This window comes from Rattus norvegicus, chromosome 7 (genome assembly GCF_036323735.1).
Source record: "Rattus norvegicus strain BN/NHsdMcwi chromosome 7, GRCr8, whole genome shotgun sequence".
NCBI lineage: Eukaryota > Metazoa > Chordata > Mammalia > Rodentia > Muridae > Rattus > Rattus norvegicus.
In genome coordinates this window covers 126,867,401-126,894,947 of record NC_086025.1, presented here as the reverse complement: position 1 = coordinate 126,894,947, position 27,547 = coordinate 126,867,401, and the positions used below count along the sequence as shown (strand labels likewise).

Below are 27,547 nucleotides of genomic sequence, written 5' to 3'. Positions count from 1 at the left end.
ACGAAACTGGAAACAGACTTTTATTTCATCCCTAAAACTTAAAAAGTAAAATGAAAACTTAAAAGTATCTAGGAGAACAGATTTCTCAGAAAGTAAAACCCCGTTGTACTGAACTTCTGAGAACTTGCACTGTTTTTAAAGAACAAAATACCTAGATCGTGGAGCCCCTATGGAGTACAAGAGCCTGACCTTCGGGTCTAGATATTCAGCCAGTTATCTGTGAGACCTCTCCATGCTGACCAGTCCATATGAGGATGCCCAACCTTGAATCCTTTGTCCTTAGACAGTCAAAACTACCTCCACAACATTCACACATGCACACACACACACACACACACACATCACACACACCTACACACACCACACACATCACACACATACACATAAACACACATTAACACACACATCACACAAACACACAGATCACACACACCTACACACACCACACACATCACACACACATCACACACTTACACATAAACACACATTAACACACACATCACACAAACACACACATCACACACACACATATCACAAACACATACATCACACACATATACACACAACACAAACACACATCACACCCATGCACATAAATACATACATTAACACACACACAGAGTTCTCTCCACATTGTTACACCTGTGGCAGCTTCTGTGGGACAGTGACTATTTCTCAACAACAGAAAACCAGAGTCAGCTGGATCTCTCCTCTCGGCAGTCTCTGAACTGGCTCTTTGAATTCTCTCCATTTCCCACTTCTCTTCTTTGCTCTCCTCTATCAGGTCTTCTTCATTCTGGAAGTGACCAGAACATTATTAAATATTATTAGATTTCTTAAATATTATTAGAGCAGATTAACCCTGTCTTGCTCTTCACCGAATCAGCTTCTTTGATGCTTAAAAATCTCTGCAAATTATAAGGACAACCAAGGCACTGTACTGGTTCAGTCACTTAACCCTGTCCCAGTGCCTGCAGTGTAAATGTCCTCACAGAGTCTACTACGGAGAAATTGAAGTATTCATTTATGTTGACTGTCTTGGGCAATCCTATCAGGACATATTTATGTGACTGTCTATAATACTCAACTATCTATACCTCAAGTGTGGAGACTGAGTCTTTTTATTGACATAGCCTCATTGCCTAACTGAGCGCCTAACATACGAACTTAATTTAATATGACTGACCAATCACCCCTGGATCCAAACATGTGAATAAAGATAATATTTTTGGAGGATCTATTCTAGGAATGTCCACATGCCTTGGCTACGGTGCCTAATAGAAATCACTTTAAAACAAAACATTCAGGATCTGAGGAGATGGTGGTTCAACTGATAAAGTGCTTGCCACACAAGCATGAGGACCTGACCGACGTTAGAGCCCCAGAACCAATGTCAAAGCAGGGAGACATGGTGACCAACTGTAATTCCCACAGTTAGCTTCACACGCACAAGCGCACACACAAATATGCACAAATACCACACATATGCCAACAACCCTCTTCAACTCTTTAACCCATGGATGGATGACACTGCGAAAGATAGCATCTAGGTACACAGCCCAAAACGATGTCCCTACTAGAGTTCCTGCTGCAGGACAAGATTGTGCCCACTCTAACATTATAAAGACGGCAGGTAATTTGAGAAATTTGGAATTCACTGGTGTCGAGATATTATCGATCAGTCCGTGGCTCTCTATGGCTCATCTCTAAAGGCTCTGTTGAGATGAGTCCAATGTTTACTGCACTGAATCAACAGCTCTAACTCCACTACTGAATGCTAACAACACATCACTAAGGAACAGCCCAGCTCACCTGACTCCCTGTGGCAGTCAGCATTGCTCTGGGAACATTTAAAGGTGCTGTTCCTAAACCAAACAGGATAGGCATGGCATCAGTCAGCTCCTGATCTCCTTTATTACAGGCCGTGACTGTGTAATAAATTCTTTAAATGCTCCCAGCATTTCCTTCACCGGCTTTAAGGATGGCTTCTTTCCTGCTTTGACTTTCTGAAACGTCTTTCCTCTCTCAGTCTTAAGGCTGAGGGAGACATGGGAGTTTTTATGTAAGTTCACCAAGACAAAACAAGTTAAAACTTACTAGCATGGAGGGATCCTTTCAGGCCAAAGACTCAGCCACTGGAGTCGATGCGATAGCAAGAAATGCCAGTTCCTCCTACAGGGCTTTGATTCGTGAACATGTTCTGTGAAGGGGACACTCTTGCTCCACTCAAAAATCCAGTCCTGTGTTTCAACAGGAAGATCTCTCTTCACTAATAGAGTCCAACATTTAGCGAAACCCCTCGAATGGGATTTTCTGTGACAATGGGGAAACTCCCCAAAATGGAAAAAAAAGGTACCCTATAAGAGAAAACTCTACCCAGATATTTCATGAGAGACCGTGTGGCAGGTCATTCACTAAACTTTCACTTGTGAGGACCGTGGTGTGTTTAGTCCATCTCCTGCAGCACACTGTGTAAGCCACATTTTATTTTAATTCCACTTCAGCAGAACCCTTGACCTGGAATTCAGTACCTGCACCCAGGTGTTACTCAGCAAGCAAAATGAATGTTCGATCTAGGAGAAGACACAGGGGAAACTGAACACGTTGCCAAGCGAAAGAAGCCATCAGAAGGATGCATCCTATGCAGTTCCACCTGGAAGACATTCGAGAAGAAGGCAAGAGAGCTCAGTGGCCAGGAGGAAATGGAGTTGAGCTATACAAAGCACAGACACTCCTGGAGGGACAAGCACCATAAATGCAAGGTCATTCATTACATATGTATGCATTTCTCCCAACACACAAGATGTTCAATATCTTAATTTAGAACTCTATGGCAGGTTGGTCTCCTCTCCCCTTTCTTTAACATTTTCCTAGAGATCAAGACGGAGGCAGGACAGAAGCACCTTGAAAATGAGAGGGCGTAAGAGGAGTGGAAAACTCAAATCCTATCAGTATAGTTGAAGCAAGTCAGGCAATGGCTGTTTAAGACCTTTCTCCTTTCCCAGCTGAGAGCCTGAAATTTTCAAGGCATCTCAACAACAGCAGCCCCATTTCCAGTAAAGGGCATGTCTTAAGCCCCTTGGGCAATCCCAGAGGCTCCTGGTTTTACCTTATCAGGTTGTTATCCCTTCTGAGGCATCTCCAGAGCCATCCCATAATCTCCTTTATCAAAAATAAAGGAAAAAGCTTCTTAGCAATCTCTGGGTTGTAACGTCAGAGCCACCAAGATAGGATCTATCTCTACTGCTAAGGCACTTACTTGTGACTCTTCCTGAGAAACACACATGTGTGCTTGGGTAGGTCCCAGCTCTTCTCCACGTGTCCCTCAACAATTCCTGTGTTTAAAGTCTAGGTTTAAAAGGTGTTTTAATAGGCCTCGATTGCTTTGAGAAGCCCATCCCATGTTCTCGGATGTAGTTTCCTCTTTCTCTAAGGGCTCGTCTTTCTATTTAAAACAAAACAAACAAACAAAAAAAACAAAAACAATAGCAAAGATCTCTAACTCTGCTCCAGACTGACTTACCCGGAAATTTTTTTCCCACCTAAAACCAAAGAACCTAGATTTATGTGACTTGAAGCCCTTGACATTGATAGCGTCGGGGTGCGCCTTTGTCTGCGTTGCTCTGACAAACCTCGGCACCCCCTCTACGTTGGAGAGGCAGCCTACCATTGAACTCCATTCTAGCCATGTGAATCCACACATTTGCTCCCTTAGGGACACAAGGTAGCCCAGGTTGACCTTGAACTCAAGATCATATAGGTTTCACCACCAGGATACTGCTTTTCCCTTACCTGTGCACTGCTACACACAACTGGCGATGGGTGTGATAATAGTGGTGACGGAGTATGTGGAGGGCAGGATGGGAGATGGAGGAATCTCTATTGTGATTTGGTTTATTTTTTTTGTGAACCCCGAATTGTTGGAAAAAAAAATAGAGTCGGTTAATTTAAAATGTTAGGTCCTAGTCCTCTGCAGCTGGTTGTGCAGGGGGAATCTGTTCCCTCTTTTTCTAGATCATTCCACAGCCTTTTATGTAGAGAAGAGTCTTAGAATATCTCCCCAGATTTCTACCCTTAATTGCAATAATGTTTCTCATACCTGGTCCCACACAGTCCGAGTATAAGAGCCAGGGCTAGACTAAGAATAGCTCAGGCTTGCTTGGTTCACTCCCTTTTCAGAGAGCGGTGCGTCTCCAAAGAGCAGTTGTAATGGGATTCCATTTGAATCCATATAATTGTTGCTGCAGTGGTACCAAACATTGCATTCACAAATACAAAATTCATAGAATTTTGCTGCAGAGGGAAAAAAAAACTCTTAAACCAAATAATACAGATTTTCCCAGCGTGCCACAAATGTTATCAGGGCTGCACACACCGTTTCTCAGAGTCTATGCACCCATCGTAGAGCCAGATGCACTTTAAATCAAGATGAAACCCTCAAAGGCGGGCGAGCTTTCTTCTACCCTCCACCTCGGGCTCACTGCAGCACAGTGAGCCAGCTCGCTGCTTTCTCCCACACTTCTCCTGGCTTGTATTCAGCTACAGAATAAAACCTTATTTTAGTAAACCATAAAATTAACCGAAACTCTTAGATGCATCGGAACTGCATGCAGCGGTTTTAAAAAAAGTATTTTTTTCCCCTAAGAGATCTGAGTATAAGCAAATTTGAGCCAATTCCTTAAGAGTTTTACAAGGTTGCATCTAATGCCTTTCCCAGCAGTGCAAACTTGATGTTGCTGGTCTCTCAGAACTGAGAGAGTGGAGGCCCCCTCATGAAAGACAGCAGAACACTCAAGCTGTTTTACATGGGCAAAGATTTCCTAATTATTTCCCCACGTGTCCTCTGATTTTGTAGCTTTCATTGGAGCAGGTAGGGTGGAGCCCATTTCCCCTCTGGCAGGCCTTCTGCCCTTCTCAGGTAATAAAACTCGGACCTCCCTGATCGAGGCGCTCCCTCCATGTTTCTCACTGTGCAGCAGCCCTCCCGAGAGAACAAACACACAGTTACTGTTATGGGTTCCTTCTTATGCGCACAATGCAAATGCTCTCCTACCACGCATGCGCGGTCACGTAGGCGATTTTTTTTTTTTTTCCTCTACCATCAGAGATTTTCATAGCCAGGAAGCACAAAAGTATAATGGCAGTGTTCTGAAGGTCCAGGGTGTGAGGTACAAACCAAATGCTTTGGTTAGACGATTGTTTATCTTCCCTCTCTGGTACCAACTGTCTGTGAATAGTTAAGGGACCCAACAACTCTACCTTGAGCTTGTAACTTCTCTGTGGCATTCTTGGACTCCTCGGGAAAGAGCTGTCGCCAGTGCTGGCAGGCAGCTCTGGGAACGGGTACCCCAGGTGGTCCACACCTGCTTCCTAGCCAGTAAATCAGCAGCTGTTATTCTAGGACTCGGTCTGAGTGGTTCAAATTTGGTTGGTACATTTCCATGGGCCCATTTGTGGCGCAATGTTTATAGCTCAAGACCATGTGAATTGCTCGTATTCAGCATACTACCTTCTACAGCCTAAGCCCACTGGCCTAGGAGGGGCACGGTCCCTGGACTCTGGACTCTCCCACACACCCTACATCAAGAAACTACCCCACAGACATACCCATAAGCTAATATGAGAGAATCAATGTTCCGTTTTTCAAGGTAACTCTGGTGTATGTCCAGTCCACAAAAACCAATCAAGACAATTTGGAAGAAGGCAGCTACAGACATTTGGAGAAAATAAATAAAGGCGACTTGAGTCAGGTTAGATTTTGTTGTTCTTTAGTTTGGGTTTTGACAGTGGGCCGTCAGTAGGGCTTCAACGGGGGATTACTTCACGGGTGTAGCCCGTGGGCAGCAAGCATAGGAAATTCCAGCACAACGGGATCCCCAGAAAGCCACCACAGCTCACAAGTATACTGTTTGAGAGTGTCATCAGGTGCAAGGCCGTTCGCAGGCTGATTCCCCTCTTCTGAGAAGCTGCCCATGAAGGGGGAGCAGAGAGGAGGAGACTCCTCCCCAGGTGGAAAGGGATGGAGTCCGGGGAGCATGTGACAAGGTGTATCACAACTGTTACCATGTTGGAATAACGGCAAGTGGAATTATTTGCTGACGTATCTGATGGTTGCCTTGGGCGTATCATCTGTGGTATAAATAGTAGGTTCCTATATAAAGAAGAGGGTAGGGAGAGGGAGAGTGGTAGGAAGATAGGAGAATTAGCAGGCTCAGAAATAGCAACTGTGGAAGTGGAAAGAAAAGGAAATGAGAGAGATGCAGTAGCTTCCGGAAACCGAGGCTCTGTGACTCCCCACAGGCCAGATGCACGGATCAGAGGAGGTTATGGGGCTTCTAAGCCATCTTCCTGTTTGTAAGAAAACTGTAAATAGTCTACATCAGGAATTAAGTGGGGCAATATGGAAATGGAACTCAGAGCACTGTCTGAATTATAGGTCAACGATTCTAGCCCTGGTGATAAGTTACAGGAAGTGCTGGAGGCCCAGGCAACAGCTATTTTAAACCTCCCAAACACCTCTTATCCAGAAGAACACAAATACGTTTGGTTCTAAATTTCTTACTCTCCCTAAATTTAATGTGTGCTCCATTTTCTATCTGTTCCATTGATTAATTCATGACCAGCTCCTGAAATATTCTAGCGCACAACAGATTTGAATGAATTCTGCCGAGGATGTTAAATTAACAGCAGTAGACTTGGTATGCTCTCGAGATGTGGGTCACGACCCCTTTGGGATCACATGTCAGATATTCTACACATTTACATTACATATTTACATTATAATTCATAACAGTACCAAAATTATAATTATGAAGTTGCAACAAAATTATTTTATGGTGGGGGCCACCACAACACGAACTGTATTAAAGGGTCACAGCATTAGGAAGGTTGAGAGCCAGAGCTCTAGACTATATCCTCCTTGAAAGGCAAAACTGGTGTTTCTAATCCTATATTCGCAAGATCCAGAGGAGACTGGACTCAGACAGCAATCAATACAGGTCTGATTTCCAAATGATTAAACAAATGAAATCATTTGACTTCTCCCAGCCTAGGGCTCCTTGCTTCTAAATGCTATGTGAAGAGGATCCAGAAAACTGGGCCTGGTAACACTTGCCTGAAACTCCTCCTACACAGACAAGGCATTGTGCTACAAAGAGAGTTCAAGGATGGTGTAGGCAACTTAGTAAGACTGTCTCAGAACAAAAGTTACAAGGGAGCTAGAGGTGCAACTCAGTAGCAAATACTTACTTCCATATTCAAAACTCTAGGTTCAATCTCAAAGGAGGGAAAAAAGAGAGGGAGGGACAGAGGGATAGAGGAACAGAGGGACAGAAACAGAGAGATGGTTCTAAAGCTTAAAGGAAATGACAAATTTAAAGCGCTCAATCCAAAACCAAACACATACTGGAGGCTTCTGGTGGCTTCCGTTTCCTGTGTCCTGGAGAATAGCAACCATGGATGACACACTCAAGATCCAGTGTCGTCTCACTAAGCCAGTAAATTGGAGGTTTGGAAGAAAGGAGAGGTTGTTCTTACTCCCTAAATCTATATTCCCATTGGTGGTTGCTTGAATTAGGATACCACTGTAGGCTCCTATATTTGAATAATTAGTCACCAGTAAGTCGAACTCTTTGAAAGGATTAGAAGGATAATAGGGGAGTCACTGGAGGTGAGCTTTCGATCTCAGCTAATTCTTTAACACCATCTCTGCCTGTGTGCCACCATGCTTCCCATCATGATGATAATGGATTGAACCTCTGAAATTATAAACAAGTCCCCAATTATTCCTTTATAAGAGTTGCCACGGTCAGGGCATCTCTCTGCAGCAGTAGAACAGTGGCAAAGACACCAATTCTGTCCTCTGTACCTCTACAAGCCTTGGTTTATAGGTGGCCATGTGCTGTCCATGACTTGCAACAAATTTTTTCCAGGCCTCAAATCTTGTTCATTTTAAGTAACAACTCTATTCCTAATTGTTGCAACCGGTTTCCCCAGTGAATTCTCAGTTGCCTCATAAAAATCCCAATGGCAGCAAACTTCCCAAACTCAGGCAAAGGTGGTTACTCCCTATATTCAGAGCAACATTGTAACCAGTGACTGCTGTAGGCCTCTGCCTCGTCATTCAGAAGTTAGGGGATCTTGAATGAGTTTTGTTCTTTTTATATATTTTGAACTAAGCATACACACACACACACACACACACACACACACACACACACACACACACACCACAGGACCAGAATTCTGAAAACTGGAAATCTTTCAAGCCAAACTGCAACTGTATCAACAAATACAAATTAACCTTCCTTATCTTGGCTAGGTCCTTTGTAGACAGAGTTAACCTAAAGCCCAGTGCTATGGAGTCACCTCCTCTGGAACTCTAAGCTACACTCATTCCTTCAAGCCTCCCAAGTTATGAGCCATAGATAGATAGATAGATAGATAGATAGATAGATAGATAGATAGATAGATAGATAGATAGATAGCTGGATAGATAGATAGATAGATAGATAGATAGATAGATAGATAGCTGGATAGATAGATAGATAGATAGATAGATAGATAGATAGATAGATAGATAGATAGATAGATAGATAGCTGGATGGATAGATAGATAGATGGATGGATAGATAGATGGATGGATGGATAGATAGATAGATAGATAGATAGATAGATAGATAGATAGATAGATAGCTGGATAGATAGATAGATAGCTGGATAGATAGATAGATAGCTGGATAGATAGATAGATAGCTGGATAGATAGATAGATAGATAGATAGATAGATAGATAGATAGATAGATAGATAGATAGATAGATTGAAAAATAATAATTTTCCAGGTGTTGTCTGATTTCTCAGTCTCCATCAACCACTGTCTGAAAATTTCCTGATCAGTCATCTATAATTTCTATTTTGATTGACAAACCCAGTTTAACATTCAGCCATTTCTCTTGTATATGACCTACTATAGTGACAGGAACTGTATCCCACAAAGGGATGTGTCCAAATCCTCACCTCCAGCACTTGGAAATGTTAGAACTTTTGCAGATGTAACTACTAAGTTCAGAGTGAAGCCATCTTAGATTTAGTGCAGTTCCTGGGCCTAGTGACTACTATCCTTGTAAGGAAAACGTATGTCGGGGTTGGGGATTTAGCTCAGTGGTAGAGCGCTTGCCTAGCAAGCGCAAGGCCCTGGGTTCGGTCCTCAGCTCAAAAAAAAAAAAAAAAAAAAAAAAGGAAAACATATGTCTTTCTTGACCTGGGTCTGAGAGGTCTTACATCCAAGATACAAAGGGAAGGGCATGCAAAGAAGGGGGAAGAGAGCTGAGAGAGCATTGCCATGAGCCAGGGAACCACAGAGCCATCAGAAGCTGGGTCAGACATGGAAGGGTTCTCCCTGAGCTCTAGAAGGTAATGTTGTTCTACTGAAAGCTTAATGTAGGATTTGTACATCCAGTGCTTTGAGAGAAGACATTTGTGCTATTTTAAGCCTCCAAGTTTATGGTGATTTATTATAGCAGCCACAGGAATTAGCAGGCTCTTTCTTAGTTTTCGGGACAGCCCTCATTTTCCACTCCCCTCCCACACAGTCAGTCTCTCCAGCTTCACTGACTCTGCTCTCCTTAATCCCATAATGGAGCATTCCTGCAAAACTTTGTTCTTGGCCAATTTTACACAGCCTGGACAGTTCTCCTGAGTTACACAATGTCTTGCAACACTACCACATCTGTAGCGGGCAATAATTCCTAAGACTCTTGTCTTCTCTGAGAAGCCAAGCACCTCTTCCTGGATCTCCTACAGTCAATCAAACTGAGTATGTTGAAAGCCAAAGTCAGGACTCAGCTCCACAGATTTCTAACTGTAATTTTGCTATAGTTATGAATCGTAATGTAAATGTTTGTGCTTTCCAATGGTCTTAGGTGATCCCCGGGAAAAGGTCATTTGACACACAGGGGTTGAGATCCACACAGGTTGAGAACTGCTCATCTAAGTCAATCTCATCTGTCTACCACTCCAAGCCCAAAAGACTGCATCCTTGGTGCCGTGGTCTCTCTCAAAGATGTTTCTTCAACACTCCTCATTTTTCCATCCTCAGAGCTACAGGATTTACTGTGGTCCCTAGATCTGGAGACTAACATCTCTATTCACAACTGCTGCTGATTCTGCCCACAGTGCCGTAACACTCACAGAGGCAACCACAATTTTTTGTTCGCAAAAATTACCTTGAAAATCCAAACACTTCTCCTTTTTGCCCCTCAATGTTGACATTTTTGCTGGAATCCTATTGCCCAAGCAGTGGCTCTCAACCTCTTTGCTCCCTGGTGTGAAACAGAGATTGATTCGGAGTTCACAGGTCTACACAATTCACTATAGACTTGCCCCTGTTACCCCAAAAGAGAACATATCCACGCACAAGTGAGGTTCTGGGGAGCTTGCTGACAGTGGACTGCCTCCTTGTTTCCTGCTTCAGCAGGAGTTTTCTCAACTGTAGATTTGCTCTTCTGTTTTACCTGCCATGCCCTTCCAAGCTACTGCAGCTGCATTGCTCATTAAGATTCTCCTTCAAGAGTTCCTTCTCCAATACCACCCAAGCCTCCTCCAGACAAGCTGCTTTTGGCTCTATCCTATGCAGAACTTTCTGCACAGACACTTAACAACCTAGTTGGCTTGAAACAACAGAACCTTGTGTGTTCACAGACAGAAATGGCAATTGTTAAAAATCAAGGGGCCAGTAAGCTGGGCATTTTTCTGGAGACCCTGGGCTTTTTCTTTGCTGGTTTCCAGATTCTTTGTATGATTTGCCTTCTTCCCAGTTTGAAACAGCCTCACTGTGCAGCCTGAGCTGGCATCTATCTTGAAGTCTTCCTGCCTTAGACTGCTCAGTGCTAGGCTTCCGTGTGCCTGCAACTGAACTTGGTCAATCCTAGCTTTTATTGTTATTCTATTCCCCAAACCAATGAATACTGATAAATAATACTAATCACGTTAATATGCTTTGGTTTGGGGTATAGCTACAATCTCTGACCCCCCACTCTCACATGCCTTCTTTCTCTGTGCCTCTGTGTCTCAAATTTCCCTTCTTCCTCTTCTAAAAGGATTCAACTGGTGGTTTAGGGCTACCCAGAATCGAGGGTGAGTTCATCAAAGAGATATTTACCTTAATTACTTTTGTAAAAATCTTATTTCTAAACATGTTTACGTTCACAGGCTTACTTAGATTGTTGGAGACAATTCAATGCATATATATACACATATATACACTATTATATGTATTATTACATATGTGTAATATCTACTAGTCTATGTAGTAATAAGTTGTGCCTGCACCTACCTCCTGAACCAGATTATAGGCTCTTTGAGGACAAGAAGTAAGTTCCATAATTTTTTCTTGCCTGTGCTCCACAGTTTACAATAGCCCTAACACCTAATAAATGTTCAAGAAACAAGTCGGTGAAGAAAAGAAAAAATTAGTAAGTTCCAAGAAAAATTGGCCATTTCCTTTCCATGAGGCTCTTCTCAGCCTTGAGACTTCCAAGAACCTTTCATACCGATACCCTTAATGAAAACAAAAGACAAGTCCCATCTACAGACCACAGAGGGTGGGGCCGAAAGTCTCCTGTCTGTCCCCTGAGCTGAACACTGGACAGCCTTCTCCTGAACTGTTAGGTTGGCCTAGAATGTGGAAACAGAGACTGAGGAGGAGCGTCCGTGCTTTAAAATTCAGCAAAGATGGGTTTTTAAAAGCTGCTTCCATGACGCCATTCTCCATAGCCCTCGTTCAAAAAGAAGCAAAAGAAGCAAGAGCTTGCCTGGGTCATCCTTCAACAGATACAGTTCCCAGGTCCTCGACCTGCTGCCAGCCATGCAGGGGGCCCAGGAAGTCCCTTCTAAAATCTACAGCTCTTGGCCTAAGGCAGAGCACCAAGCTTTCTAAGGGCTCCTCTGTGTATTTCTGAAGTTCAAAGATAAGCATCACTCTAACTCTCAACCAAAAAGCAGTGGATCCCCAGATTAATTACCCTGAGAATTTCCATTTACAACTGGATAGCTAGTAATTATCCACATCTTCCCTCTTCACTCGGGACTTTCAGACTACTTATGAAAGGCCGAAAAGTACAATTGTGTCTCACCATTGCAGGATTAAGTTTCATTTCTTATCCCAGAAAGAAGTCAAAACAAACAGGAGGGGGGGAGAGAGACACCTCTAAGCCATGCATAGTTAAGGATTTGGTTTCAGATCGATGTTAAAAGGCAGGGATAATTAAAAACATCATATGATTTGTGTACAACATAAAGGCTGCACCGCTAACTGAAACCATAACTGACCTAATTCTGCTGAACGTTCCGAGGAACAGGACAGACATGCACAGAATGAGATGTAACACGAGCAGTGGATGGGCCACATTTTCCCCTTCGGCTTCAGAACATTTCTCAGCCCAGGGACAATGCCAGCAAGTCACTCTGGCGAGTGCAGACCCTCAGAGGGCCAGCAAAGGCTTTCTCCACATCAAAAAGCCCACAACCTTGACCCACTTGACCCAAACAGATTTTTTTTGTAAAGTCAAACCACGGCCTCTCAGAGAACAATAGAGAAAGATGATTCAAAATCTATCCGTCAGGGTTGGAGTGATGGCTCAGTGGCTTAAGGCAGCTATGCCATTCTTGGGGAGAATCCCTCAAGATCAGTTCCCAGCAATCACATCTGGTGACACACAACAGTCTCTAAGTCCAGTTCAGGGGGATCCTATGTCTTCTTCATGTGAGTCAAGTGTCTCTAACTGCATGTTGAGATGGCATCCGTACCTTGACTCCCCAGCAGCCTGTTGCACCTCCATTGTCTCCTCTTTTCGGCTGTTGTTCCATGGAAACCTTCTGGTGAGAAGGGTGTGCTTGGTGATTATCCCAGACCATCTGTAGGCCTGAAATCTACCCTGGCATTTTTTTCCTTTGCTTTGTCCAACTTAGAAATCCTTCTTCGAGCTCTGCTTTGTAAGAGGTCAGACAGACTGCACTGTCTTCTTTGTGTGTGTGTGTGTGTGTGTGTGTGTGTGTGTGTGTGTGTGTGTGTGTGTGTGTGTTTGCGCATGTGCTCACATACATGCTCTTGTGTTTTACTGAATCTTGTAGGCAAATGTTAATGGAGTGATGGAGCCTGGTTAATAGTGTCAAAAAGAGTCATTACAATGTCAGGAACAGCAGGACTGGGGGGAATCTGAAGAAAATTCTTGTCCACAATCAATATGGCTGAAAACACCAGGAGATTGGAAAATCTGCCTCTGACACATCTTATCTCTACCTAGTCAGCTGCATTATCTAAGGGGCTTATCGTCTGCTTGCTTTTAAGTCAGGGCTGGCCCTGCATGCTTCATTCTCGGGCTTCAGCAGCAAAAGCAGGAAGGATGCCCTCTGCAGAGGTGAAGGAGTTTACTGTGCATACGCACAGCTCTTTTATTAGGAAGGTGCTGTCTCCACGGAACTGCAGATCAGAGCAGTAGTCCGTTAGCCTGGTGATACATCACCTGTGTGTGACCCTGGGCAGTCAGGCCAGGCTTTGGCCAAATTATCCAATGGTTGCCATGGTCAACACTCTCAGGACAGAGGAAGTAGGGATTGCAAAACCTGGATTTCAGAGGGTTTCTAAGGCTAAGTAGCTCATCAATGGAGAGCAACTCTCCATGAACGGGACTTTTGTCTTTGTTTTTGTTTTTCAGAAAATGTCCCATAAGGGATTTCAATAAAAATTGATTTACCTAGGACAGACATTACCAGACAGTGGAGGACACCACAGTGAACAGAAACTATGCTTTGGCAGTGGGCCCGGGGAGCAAGACTCATAAGCAGTCTGTCACAGTCTTGGAAGACCAAGTCTAGAATGTTCCCCAGGCACTGCTGGGCCAACAGCCCAACAGGCCTGGGTTCTACCCAGTCCCCAGCTCACCACTTCTACTCATCAGAGACAATTCTAAATCTCATCATTCTTAACAAAATAACAAGAATGGCTCCTGTATAAATTCATTTTGGAAAAAAAATAGTGAGAAAACGTATTTAAAGCACCCACCATAGGAGACATGCAATTAAAGCTATTTTGGTTGCTTTAAACATGAGGCATTAGACTAGTGGTTCTCGGCCTCCCCAATGCTTCAATCCTTTAAGACATATTCAATACCTCGTGTTGTGTTGACCCCCGACCGTAAAATTATTTTCATTGCTACTTCATAACTGTAATTTTATTACTGTTATGAAGTGTAATATAAATATTTGCTCGGCAGGATATCTGATAGGCTACCCCCAAGGTAGTGTCAACCCATAGGTTGAGAACCGCTGCTTTAAAAATTAAAGATGAACACTGCCTCCCCTCCAAACAGGACAGCTTCTGCCGTAAGGGAAGCTACGTGATCCAGGTCTCAAGAGACCTGATCTCATGTATTCATTTCTCTGCTGTGCTGCACTGATTCTCGTATTGTCTAAAAACAATTGTTTGATTTTACTCTTGACCATGTTGATCCTGAGCTCAGGACAGGGTCAAGTAGGTAGTCCACACGGTGTTAGTTGAAACAGCTGAGGCCAAAAGATCCATTTCTATGGTAGTTAAACTTCTCTGCCAACTTTATGGGATTAAGCTTCACTGGAGTTTAGTGAAACGTATCAATAGGTATGTCTTAGTTAGGGTTTTACTCCTTTGAGCAGGCACCATGACCAAGGCAATTCTTATAAGGTCAACATTTAATTGGGGCTGGCTTACAGGTTCAGAGCTTCAGTCTATTATCATCATGACAGGAGCATTGTGACATCCAGGCAGGCATGGTGCAAGAGGAGCTGACAGTTCTACATCTTCATCTCAAGGCCACTGGGAGAAGACTGTCTCCCATGCAGTTCGGAGGAGGGTCTCAAAGCCCACCCCCCACAGTGACACACTTACTCCATCAAGACCACAGCTCCTAATAGTGCCACTCCCTAGGCCATGCATATTCCAACCACTACAAGGTATTTCTGTGAAAATGTCATGAAAGTGGATTAGCTGAAAGGGGGAGACCCACACTGAATGTGGGAGACGCCATCCCACAAGGTGTGAACCGGAAGGAAGGAAGGAAGGAAGGAAGGAAGGAAGGAAGGGCAACAGGAAGCAGGCATCTTCATCTGTCTCTGTTCCCTGGCCTCTGATGTAATAGGCTCTTCCATCACTTCCTTTACCCGACGATTGATCAACTCTAAAACCGTGGACAAAACTGTATTCTTCCTCACTTAGGTGTTTGCCAGGTGTTCTATCACAGTGACTAGGAACTAATGTAATCAATACCCTTCACTTATCTCTTTGGGTCCTTGTTTTTCTTTGAGTCTCATTCTCACATATCATCTCCTCTCCCAAGATCTTTCTGGGTGTCTTGGCTTTCTCCCAGTCATGGCAGCCTTGGGATAGCCTGACCTATTCCATGGCAGCCAGTTTCCTCCAGAGCTAGCATTCCCGGAGACAGGAAGTGGAAGTCTTTAAGACTTGAGTTGGTCATAGTGTATTGACGAGTCACAGGGCCTTGCCTGACGAAAAGGAAGCAGGTTACGGATGTAAACCCCATCTCTCAATGAGAGGCAATAAGACTTGAGTTGGTCATAGTGTATTGACGAGTCACAGGGCCTTGCCTGACGAAAAGGAAGCAGGTTGCGTATGCAAACCCCATCTCTCAATGAGAGGCAAAGCAGAGACACCTTTCATCTCTCACAGATGTGTGGGGATATCACCAGCAGAGATGTAGAAAACCCAGTGCTGGAGCACAGTCTGTGGAGATGGAGCCTGGAGACGAATTCAGAATTTCTTTCTCCCAGCTTAGAGTGTGAGGCTTGCAGGTGGGAGGAGAGAAGGCTGGAGCTACCTCCTTGCTTTGTTGAAAATGCAAAGTCATCTGTGTAGCCCGAAGAGGTGTCATTTCCTCGCAGAAAAGGAAACCGAGCCTCTCATGTAACACTTCTCATCCTGGAAATGCTTTAGATATGGATGGGGAAGTCTTGTGGTCAGTAGGTACAAGGGAAGCTGCTTTTGGCCATTCTTTCTCATTCTTCTGTGTTCATAGAGAACCTTTGTGGGCTCTTTGCAGTCCCCTGGGCCACACCGGTGAGGGTATTTGTTCACTGTTGATGTTTCCTCTTGACACCATATACGTTTTCTCACCTGAGTTCCCATCCAACTGTGAGCAAAGGCTAAGCACCCATCTTCCCATCTCCTGCTGCCAGCACCCGCCCTTCCCACTCTGCTTCAAGAGTAGTTTCTGTTGCTGCAAAATGTGATGGCTTATATGTAGAAGTTATATCCTCAAAGGACTTTCTCATGTTGAAGCATCATAGAATAAAGGCAAACACCACAGTATACAAGCAGCAAAGACCATGCTGGTCCAAGAGATGAGCCTTAGACATCAGCTGGTCTTTAGGCTATCACATGATCCTGGGTGATCTCATAAAAGCTTTGCAAACACACACACACTCACACTCACACACTCAGAGAGAGAAGAAGAGACAGAGACAGACAGAGACAGAGAGTAATTAAGATACAAATTTAGAAGAGAAAAACATTCTTTGAGCAACTTTGAAAAGGAAGGCATATGTTTTAGGGGCGTGACATATGTTGACCATATAAATGAGACAACTACTAAGTCTAAGTGTGTCCTTTCTTTCCTGCTTGCCTTAAATGATCTTGCAGAGGACTGAATCAGCGACCGGTTGCCTGACTTAGCCACTGTCCCTCCCACCCAGTCCTCCATCCTTTTAACTATCGTAGCTAATGAGTTTTGGACTCAGCTTGGCACTCTCCGCCAGTCAAATGCACCCCTTTCCTGCTCAACCCACCCTCAGATTTTCCTTAGTGTGAGATCATCCTGAGTGTATCATGGAGAAAGTTATCAGAGGCAGAGGGAGGGACAAGAGCCAGGCTGCCGGCCCTGGTGAGCCGCCCTCACGTCGTCCCACACACTCTCTCTGACTTCACTATTTTGCTGCCGACTCATCTGTCATCTGCTCCAAGCACCCTCATAAATAACACCCAAGTTAGCTCAATCAGACCGTTAGAATTGCTAGCTAGCACAGAGGGAATGGCCCGAAGAAAATTCCCCATCGATGCATTACTTTGTAGAGCAAGAACTACATTTAAAAACGTATCTCTCCATGTCACAGAGACAGGGATCCTGATGCCATAGTGACAAGTTCCAAAGAGAAAGAAGGCTGCGGCCTTTTTCTTTCTGAAGATTTTTTTTTTCTATTTTTAATCATGTGCATTTGTGTGCGTCTATGTGTAGGTGTGCACACATAAGTGTAGGTGTTCCAAAGATCAGAAGAGCTCATTAGATCCCTGGGAACTGGAGTGAGGGTGGTTTTGAACCATCCAGCATGGTTATTGGCAACCTCACTTGGGTCCACTACAAGAACAATGTGTACTCTTAATAGTTGAATTGTGTACCCCTCTCGCCCCTGCCCTCTTAACTATTAACAAAAAGGAAAAAAATCACAGGAATGTTACTTTAAATAAATGACTCATCCCACCTCCTTGATTACAAATGGCCTGAGAATGTCACAGATTTCTCCAAACTCAAGGAAAGAGGCTACAAGTGAGGATTTTAAATCAAGTCAAGGAAGACAGGGAGAAGTGGCCAATCATGAGAGAAAGAACATGGTGTGCTTCCCAGGGTCTTTCTGACCCACAAGGAATGTTTACCCACTGTTTTGTACATGAAAGTAAATGCCTACTGAAAATTCACTGTAAGAATAAGACATTTTGGGGCTGGGGATTTAGCTCAGTGGTTAGAGTGCTTACCTAGGAAGCACAAGGCCCTGGGTTCGGTCCCCAGCTCCGGAAAAAAAAAAGAACCAAAAAAAAAAAAAAAGAATAAGACATTTTTTGTGTATTTTCTTCTGGGGTCAAATTCATGCCTTCCATAAATAGGTAGCGACAATGCAGATAAAAATGTGTGAGTATTGAAGGATAATGAAACTTTAACTGTAAAAATATGGCTTTATTAACATACAGGCAATAGCCCTGAACTGCTAAAAAAAAAAAAAAGACAGTTCCTCTTTAACCATCAGAGAGGAAACTGGCTTACAGAATGCCAATTATACAATTAGGAAAACTATAATAATGTTTGCCTGTTTTGCTTTAATAACTGTGTTATTATTGAAACAAAATAGTACTTATGTTATCCTCACATCGAAGCCAATAAAAATTATAAGGCAGCTGATTTTGTTTAAAATGTCTATTTATTACAGATTTCTTTTAGATTTAGCCACCACAAAAATGATTTTATGGACTATAAATATGGATGACCAGATAATTCAATACCAAATTATCTTAGCCAAATCAAATCATAACATATTTGACTTTTAACTGCCACATAAGTAATTTCTCTTTAGCTGGTTTGTTCCCCCCCCCCCCTAAGCTTTCTTGATATATTCTGACAGTTGGCTGTCTAGCTTTTGGTCAGTAACCACAGTCATGCGCAGTGACATTACGGAATGCATGGGGCAGAAGCCTTGCAGTGAAGCATAAGACATGTGTAGGGTTAAGGAGTAGGACCAACAACGAGCTGGGGCACCGTTGGTTGTGGCAAGCTGATGACAAGCTCATAGAACGTAAAAAAGACTTTTCTGTTTTTTGGGGTTCTGTTCTTGTTTTTGTTTTTGTTTTGTTTTGTTTTTACCGGTGTCTGTTGTACTAGGTTAACCCTCCCCTGTAGAGAGCACAGGAAAGACTGATCTAGAAAGAAGATCCATTATGACAGAATATCCTTTCTTCTCTCTGCCCAGCGACCTGTGATGAGTCCCTAAGAAACATCTAACAAATGGTAGAAGGAATCAGGAGGTGTGGCTCTTCCGTGGCCAGTCCAGCTCAGGAATGATGCATCTCAAAGGCTTATGGGAACAGTCACAATCTCCATAATCCCCATCTTAAAGTATTATTTGCTACAAAAGTAGCCCAACTCATTGATTCATGACTGCTCTATAATCTATTCATCTCTTCTCTGAAAAGTGTCCCCTAGATTTTATGAACTGGCATGCCTATGTCTGAACTTATTCCTTCTTTTTCTTCTTCAAAAATCACTCATTATTCAGCCATCGAGATGTCTTGTCTTCTCACTCTCCGCTCTCTCTAGGTTGAACCGTATCGCAGTGTGCCTCGCCTGCACACACATGATGCGTGTGTCTCCCCGAGTCCTATCATGTCATCTCTGTTGGGACAACTAAAGAATCTGTGATTGTGTTCTTCCCATCTGATACCCCACCCAAAGGTGCTTTAGGTATTTTTGTTGTTTTGTTTTGTTTTGTTCGGTTTTGTTTTTATAATGTTTTTTGTCTCGTCAAATGACAATGCTACACACAAGTCACTCTTGACAAGATCCGCGCTTTCATTTTCACTTTTGCATTCAATATCTTGAGAGCATTTCCCCCCTCTATTTCCTACACCTCATCCAAGATAGCATCATCAGTCACTCGCATTGTTACTTTGCCTTTACTGTATCCACTACCACACTAAGAAAACCCAGGATAGAGTAGAATTGTTCCCTTCAAGTTCAATCAAGGCTATATAGCCAAGGAATTAAGTAACACGTTCAGCTTGTCAAGGGCTCCCAAAAATGTATACCAATACCTAAGACTTTCATTACAAGTATCATACACGATCTATGCATCAGACAGGTCTCACTCTGGTCCTGGATAATTTATTTCATGGCCATCATCCTTAACCTTTCCATTCATCTCGACTTACAAACTCCCCGGTAAATTGTTTAATCATGTGGTGGTTTGAATATGCTTGGCCCATGCAAAGTGCTACTATTAGAAGTTGTGGCCTTGTTGGAGGAAGTGCATCATTGTGGGAATGGGCTTTGAAGTCTCCTAGTGCTCAAGCTCTACCCCCTTTGGGAGTCAGTCTCCTCTTGGCTGCCTTTGGATCAAAATGTAGAACTCTCAGTTCCTTCTCCAGCACCTGGAGACTGCCAGGGACACACCCATGCTTCCTACCACGATGATAAGGGGCTGAACCTCTGTAACTGTAAGCCAGCCCCAATTAAATGTCGCCCTTTATAAGAGTTGTCTTGGGGGGCTGGGGATTTAGCTCAGTGGTTAGAGCGCTTACCTAGGAAGCGCAAGGCCCTGGGTTCGGTCCCCAGCTCCGAAAAAAAGAACCAAAAAAAAAAAAAAAAAAAAAAAGAGTTGTCTTGGTCACGGTGTCTCTTCACACCAATGGAAACCCTAACTAAGACAAATCATAACGATCACATCATGTCCCTCCTATCTGTATGGGATAATATTAATCACATTAATTGAAGTGGAGGAATCTCCCCACTGCGGAGAGCACCACTCCATGACTGAGATCTTGTACTACATAAATGGAAAAGGAGCTGGGGCCAAGCATTAGCTTGCATTTATTTGTTTTCTGCTTCTTGACTGTGAATGCAGTGTGGCGGGCAGCTTCAGTTGCCCGCTGCCTTCACGTCTTTCCCATTCTGGGCTTGAACTTTATAAAACCTTACCTCTTAAGTGACTTTTATCAAAATACTTCATCATAGCTCCAGGGGCAGGGGGAACTACGGTAGTCTCTCAGCGAGGGCCCGAACACACTTCCCTACGGGCTGTGATAGAGCTCATGTCTCTGTCTCCGCCTGCTCAGAACCAACCTGAAACAAGAACCCCCGTGGGGTTAATTTTTGTGCCACAGTACTTCAGAAAGGCATGCTGGTGTGGTGGACTTTGGGCTGTGTTCTGGTTGGCTTTTGTCACAAACCTAAACATATCTTGGAAGAAGGAGTCTTAACTGAGAAAATGCCACCATAAGAAGGAACCATAAGCAAGCCATCAGGGTATTGTCTTGACAAATGATTGATAAGGGAGGGCCCAGCCCATTGACGGTGATGTCATCCCCAGGCAGGTGGACCTGGAGTTTATTAAGAAAACAGACTGAGAAAGACATGAGCAAGCCGTTCGGTGAGCATCCTTCTTCTGCAGTCTCTGCTTCAGTTCTTGCTTCAAGTTCCTGCCCTGGCTTCCTTTCAGGATGAGATGTAATCAAGACATACCAGCTGAAGCAAACCCTTCCTTCTCCAAGTTGCTTTGATCGTCTTGTTTTATCACAGCAATAGAAGCCTAAGACAGGCTGCCAAAAGCAAAAAAACAAAACAGAAAACAAAAAAAAATACCAAAAAAAACAGAAACAAACAAACAAAAAGTCGGATTTAAGCACCTGCTCCATCACTTGCTAGTTGAGGGACTTTGGGGGATGCTTCTTAACCTTGGAGATTATTAGAAGTTTGAGGACGACAATATAGATCATCAAAAAGGACGATGTGCTGTAACTTAAGATGCCATCACACTTTACAGTCTGGGAATTTACCTTCAGGCCTAGATCTGTTGCTTGTAAAACTGAAATTTCTCTGCACCCACTCACCTGAACTTCATCACCAATAAAACAAAAGACAATCTTTCCTACGTCACAGAGGGTTAAATCCACTCAGGACGGGTGTGTGATGTAAAGATTGGCAGTGAGGCGAGACTGTGGGTGGTGGGGTCGGGGGCTAGGAGTGGGAGAGCAAGAGGCACAGCAATGAAAAACAAAACAAATTAGGAGAAGGGGCAGAATATAGCACACAGTTTCTTGAGCAAATGAGGAAACGGGGGCTCACATATTTAAATACTTGCCCCCTAGTTGGTGGACTATTTGGGAAGGACTATGAGGTACAGCCTAGTTGGAGGAGGTATGTCAAGAAGTGGGTTCTGAGATTTCAAAAATCCACACCATTCCCCATTCCCACCCATCCCCCCTCAAGATCTCTCTCTCTCTCTCTCTCTCTCTCTCCCCCTCTCTCTCTTCTCTCTCTCTCTCTCTAGCTCTCTCTTTCTCCCCCTCTTTCCCTCCCTCTTTCTCTTTCCCTCCCTCACTCCCTTTCTCTCTCTCTCCCTCCCTCACTTCCTCTTTCTCTCTCCCTCCTCCCTCACTCCCTCTCTCTCTCTCCTTCTCTCTCTCCCTCCCTCCTGTTCATGGATCTGGATGTAAGTTCCCAGCTGTTGCTACAGCACGGTGCCCACCTGCCTGCCTCCTGCTATGCTCACTGCGATGGGTTGTTGGAGAACAATTCTAATCATTGATTCAGTCTGGAAATCTCTGTGTCCATATGCTGAAGGTCCTTTTTCCCAATTGGTTTTTGATTGGTCAATAAAGATGCCAATGGCCAATGGCTGTGCATAGGGCAGGACACTTAGAGTTGCACAGGTAGGACCCAGAGAGGAATGAGAGCTTCACCAGGACTCGGGAAAGAAGAATGGATGGCAACCGCAGCAGGAGATAAAGCCAACCAACCGTGTGAGATTTCAGGTACATGGCCACTGACCACTTCTCTAGTTGGGCCTGGGGTAGCAGGGGAAGATATAGGAATGCTCAGCCTTTGAGGTAGCCAAGGCATTTAAAAATAAGCTAGTGTGTGTGTGTGTGTGTGTGTGTGTGTGTGTGTGTGTGTGTGTGTGTCTTTCATTGTGGATGCAAAGATAGATAGACCCTGGGCAGCTACACATGCGATCAACTAGGAGCCAAAGTGGTGAGGCCAAAATTCTCCCAACAGTGAATTCTAATCTTCTGGAACTGTAAATCCTCAATTAAAGCCTTTCTTTTATAAGTTTCCTTCATCATGGTGTCTCTTCACAGAAAGAGAAAAGTAGTAAAGACAAACATGGAAAAGTACAAAAAGTGTAAAGAACCATCACTACCAAGGAGACCAGGCTGACAGACTGACAGAATCCTCCACAGGATCCTGGAGCAGAGAAAGGATTTAGGCAGCAACTACAGAAGCATGCATAAACTACAGACCCCACTAACTGTTGGTCAGTACAGCCCTATCAATCACAGCAAATAATCTGCACCAATAGCGATAAGAGGGGAGAGAAGGTCGTATGTCCTCGCAATTTGTCTACAAATCTAAAGTAATGCATACTTTTTTTTTCTTTTTTCTTTTTTCCCCGGAGCTGGGGACCGAACGCAGGGCCTTGCGCTTCCTAGGCAAGCGCTCTACCACTGAGCTAAATCCCCAGCCCCATACTTTTTTTTTTCAAAAGTGACTTTTTCCCTCAAACTGGACTTAGGTCTGACAGAGAAGGCGCAAACCGTTTATGGGTAGGCCAGATAGAGTTTTGGCTCCAGCACTAGCTAGCTGTAGGACTGGCCTCAAGTAAGTTGAAAGGAAAACAGAAATAAAAGGAGGATGTGACTGGTATGTCATCATAGAGGAATGGCGGAGGGGAAGGTTTATTGTAGATAAAAGGGAGACGACAGCCAGAGGTAAAAGCATCTGGCTGCCTGCTGCTGGGCTCCCAGAGTGGATGTGACCAGCAGACTGAGTCAGACCATGTAAGGAGAAGGGGGAAGAGGGGAAAGACAGGAGCCAAGAGGCCAGAACATCAGGAGACCAAAAAAGGCAAAAATGACTATGTAGCCAAAATGGCTGGGTGATGTAGGGCCCAGAGGAACTGACAGAAGGAAAGCCCACCCCAACACCTGGGCTAGAAAATTTAGGGTCAGGAGAAATCTGTAATAGGAAAGGACTAAGGGATGCTGGAAGAACCTAGCAGCCAGAATCTGCTTTAATATGTTGGTGAGCACCTTAGCTGGCCAGTTGTCTCAGGTTTGAGAGCTAACATCAGTTTGGAATCATGAGGTATCTTTATTCTTCTCTAAAATGGGCAGGATATGCTGTACAGTTTGCTAAAAGGATTGCATGTTTTACTGTGTGAACAAGGTGAGCACGCAATAAGAAAAGTTATGATTTCTACCCTTCTCATTATTATTAGTTAAAGTTGTATCACTTAGCAAATGACAAGTAACTAACACGCATCCATTTCTTTACCTGCTCTTTTGTGTATCTGCTCTTGGTACCGCATGGACACACTACCTCAGAAATCGAGAGACTGCACGTCTCTATACAAACCATTTAAGACAAGCATAATATATACTGCACGGCATAAAAATCACAGTGACACTCAAGAAATGCTCAACAATCTTCCAAGTGTCTGGTCCCTATGTGTCATTAGCTGACTTCTGTTCCTTTAATCTTTCTCAACAAAAGCTGGAATGGCCTCAAGTTTTGTCTACTCATGGTCACCACATGGTCAGGATCTCTACACCCCACTGGATAAAGGAGGCAAAATAGGGTATGCGGAATAATACATTACCAAGCCCACTCATGAGATCTGAATGTAAACACGGCATGGCAATTTCTTTAGAGCTCACATTCTACCAGAAGTCTTAAGCGTAACCCCTGTATTACTCAAAATAAAAGGGACATACAAGATTAAGAAAGTCACATTCGATATTCTTTTGTTTAAGAGAACACACTTTCATGTAAACACAAAATATGCTGTCAACTCATTCTTATTATACCTATTAATCATATCCTACAAAATATACATGAGCCAATGAAAAATACAAGTTGGAAGAGTTCATACTCCCCCATCTTAACTCTGGTACTTAAAATCCTCAGCGTGACTCTATTTTCTAACAAAAGACAAGATTTTGCTGGTTTTGTTGCTGCTCCAGCTCTACTAACTCAAATACAACTCTATTTCCTCTCATTGTGCCACCTCTGGGAGTATGTACAGACTTAGAATAACACCGGGTCTTCAGGGACAGAAAAGCACAAATGTGCAAGTTGTCTTCAAGTGACTTATTCTACAGCAGAGGGAGTGAAACCTGGAGATAATTATTACCTACACTTGCCCAGAAGACAAAGTACAAGAGGGACGCTAAGTCTAAATTCCATTTCAGTACCAAGGGGATTGAGGAACTGGTCAACAAGATGTGGTACAACACCTCCTAGAGAAACAGGAAGAGGATCCAAGGAGGGACCCAAGAAGTATCAGAATGTTCCTGAAATCTGTAAAGGTCATCATGCAGTTTAGCCCTAACCATTAATTAGTTAAATTTCACATCAGCAGCTTTTACTAGTTATTAAACTATTTAAATTGCTTATAAAGGGTATATCTCGACTTTGTGAAGGTCACCCCATAGGATTCTTTCTAATCTAGTGGGATAGCTAGGTGACACCAAGCACTCAATGCTGCTATGACTCCTGGTGAAATTCTTTTGTGGAGGAAATGTGCAATGTCACTGCTGGTCCAGGTTCAACATTTGTTTGTGTGAATTACTCAACATGACTCAGAAATCTGACTTTTAGAGAATGAATACCATTGTGGAACAGGCATGGCACGCTCACCAGAGTGGCCTTGTTTAGCAGGATGCTTATAAACTGGAAAAAAAACTAAAGAGTTGTCTTCACAAACACAGTGCTGGGTGGGGAATGGGGATCAGTGTTCTCATCCTCACCTATCTAGGATTACAGTTCACACAGAGGTTCAACTTTGAGTTGCAGGATATTTTAATTAGCTAAAACATAACCTTAGACAAAAATTTTAGTAAGCCACCCCCCCATACTTCAGTTTTTCATAGGCCAGTCTAAACCAATAATTTTCAATGTGTGGGTTTCGACCGCTTTGGGAGGGTCTCATGGCCCTTTCACAGGGATCATCTAAGACCATCAGAACACACAGATATTTACATTAAGACTCATAAGAGTAGAAAGATTACAGTTATGAATTATATGCCAAATTAATTTTGTGGTTGGGGGGTCAGCACAGCATGAGGAATTATATTAAAGGGTGGCAGCATTTGGGAGGTTGAGAACCACTGCTCTAAAGTGTCAACATGGATCAAAGCTCTAGAAACTTCTGAAACCGCATGTTTGGCGGTTGAATCTTGGGAATTCTATAAGATGTGTTTGGAGAGTGTTGAAGATTTCCAGGCTTCTAAAAACCATGAAGCAAGACGTGAGTATTAGGAATTATTCAACTAGAATCTAAGTAGTCTATAAAAGCATGCTGTTGTCTTTGGGATAGCCTAGGGTAGGGGACTCTGGCTAAAGCAAAAACGCTGGAGACAAGAGTCTTAACACTTTCCAGCGTCCATGGCCCCATACATCACCCAGAACTTGGCACAACAGGGATCACTGAGCGTAACTGATTCCCATAAGAGTTCTGAGCTGTGCATACAGGGTTTCTAACCAGAGTGCTATTCCCTGTTGCTCCTGCTAAGATAGGTCAGTTCCTGTACTCTGATAGCCTGGGACACGGGGATATTCCTTAGCAAAAAGGAAGGAAAAGGCTAGCCCTGAGGTTTCTCTCCTCTCCCATGGTTTTGAATGAACCTAATAAGAAACCAAAGGAAGGCAAGCATAGATGCTGGGACTCTCAAGCACTGTACACAGAGTATACTCTTTCCCCAGCCCTTGCCTATCTCACCTAACCCCACCAAACAGTCATAGCAGAGAAGCCCGAGGCACAGCACTAAATACCAAATGCTAAGGGTAATTGCATTTACCTTGACCTGGGCACTGTAGAAGATTGTATTCTTGTTCAAAAACCTTTTCTCTTCTTCCGTGAGGGAGAATGGTATTTCCCTTCTTCTCAGGAGGTCAGCTTGACTGCGTGGTTTGGTTTGTCATGAGGTATAAGTGGAAGTAATTGTTCTGAGGAGCTTTGAGAGGCAGCCTGGGGCTCCATACTGTGGCTCTATCAAGAGGATTTCAACATTCCGTTCAAAACTTGCCCTACACCCTAGGTCTCAGATGAGGAGTCAGTGAACTCCTCCCTATGCCGACCAACAGAGGACAAACAACATCAGGACCAACAGAGAACAAATGACATGGGCAAGAAAGTAACCCTTGGTTAAAATAAGCTGCCAAAATCTGAAAGCACATCTTTGTACTGCGGCAAAAACCCAGCCTACTCTATCTGATACAAACATACATCATAAAACCGGGAAGTGTGCTGGATGCTATAGTACAAAATTAAATCACGTAGACCCTTCCCTTGGGATGTTCCAGTTACGCACGCAGCAGAACATCATCTGAATTAGATCGTGACAGACTTAGCATAGACTGACTCTGGTAAACGTTCTTCCAGGAGGAAGTGCGTCCGAGCGGAGCTGGTGGGATTACATCATCATGGTGTGTAAAGGATGAGCCTAAGCACCACGCTGCCTAGGGGAATCTGCACTGTATTTGCCATTTGCTGCTTCATGCTCAAAGGTCCCATGCCCGAAGCTCCACATTTCCAAGAATAGCTCTGCTGGCTTGTTGCCCCAGTGACACTATTGGCAGGTTTTCCTTTTATCCTCGAGTCCCTTCAGTGGTAATAAATCGTATTAAGAGTAATGAGCATAGAGCCCACCATCTGCTAAGAATGTTCAGCGTGCAGACACCATGCTGGACAGGATGGGGTTATCAGACAGGCCGTGTGCAGCAGTCAGACTAAATGTTCTGGTTATACCCCATACCTGAATCACACTAAGAGGCCGACTCAAAGGCTACTCTACTGCTCTATGGCCCTGATGGGCCTTCATACTCTGTCAACATCTGACTCAACCTGAAATAGACAACACCGGACCATAGACATTGATATGGTTTGGATAAATGTCTGACCCAAAGTCCCCGGAGGCTTGGCGTCCAGCAATGGAAGCTTTATGACGTCACTCTTAGT

The 27,547-nt window shown here is 43.7% G+C and overlaps 1 long non-coding RNA gene across 4 annotated transcripts; it reads right to left on the bottom strand.

The window, feature by feature from the left end:
• On the bottom strand, positions 1-27,547 carry LOC102553542 (uncharacterized). 4 transcript variants are annotated; one of them, XR_010053511.1, is made up of 4 exons: positions 26,388-27,547; positions 20,506-20,649; positions 2,098-2,653; positions 1-796 (listed from the first exon to the last, which is right to left on the bottom strand). It is a non-coding gene; the product is annotated as an uncharacterized LOC102553542 (long non-coding RNA). The 4 variants fall into 4 exon arrangements; XR_010053510.1 differs by having other exon boundaries at positions 2,532-2,653; positions 26,388-27,546; XR_001839014.3 differs by lacking the exon at positions 20,506-20,649 and having other exon boundaries at positions 26,388-27,546.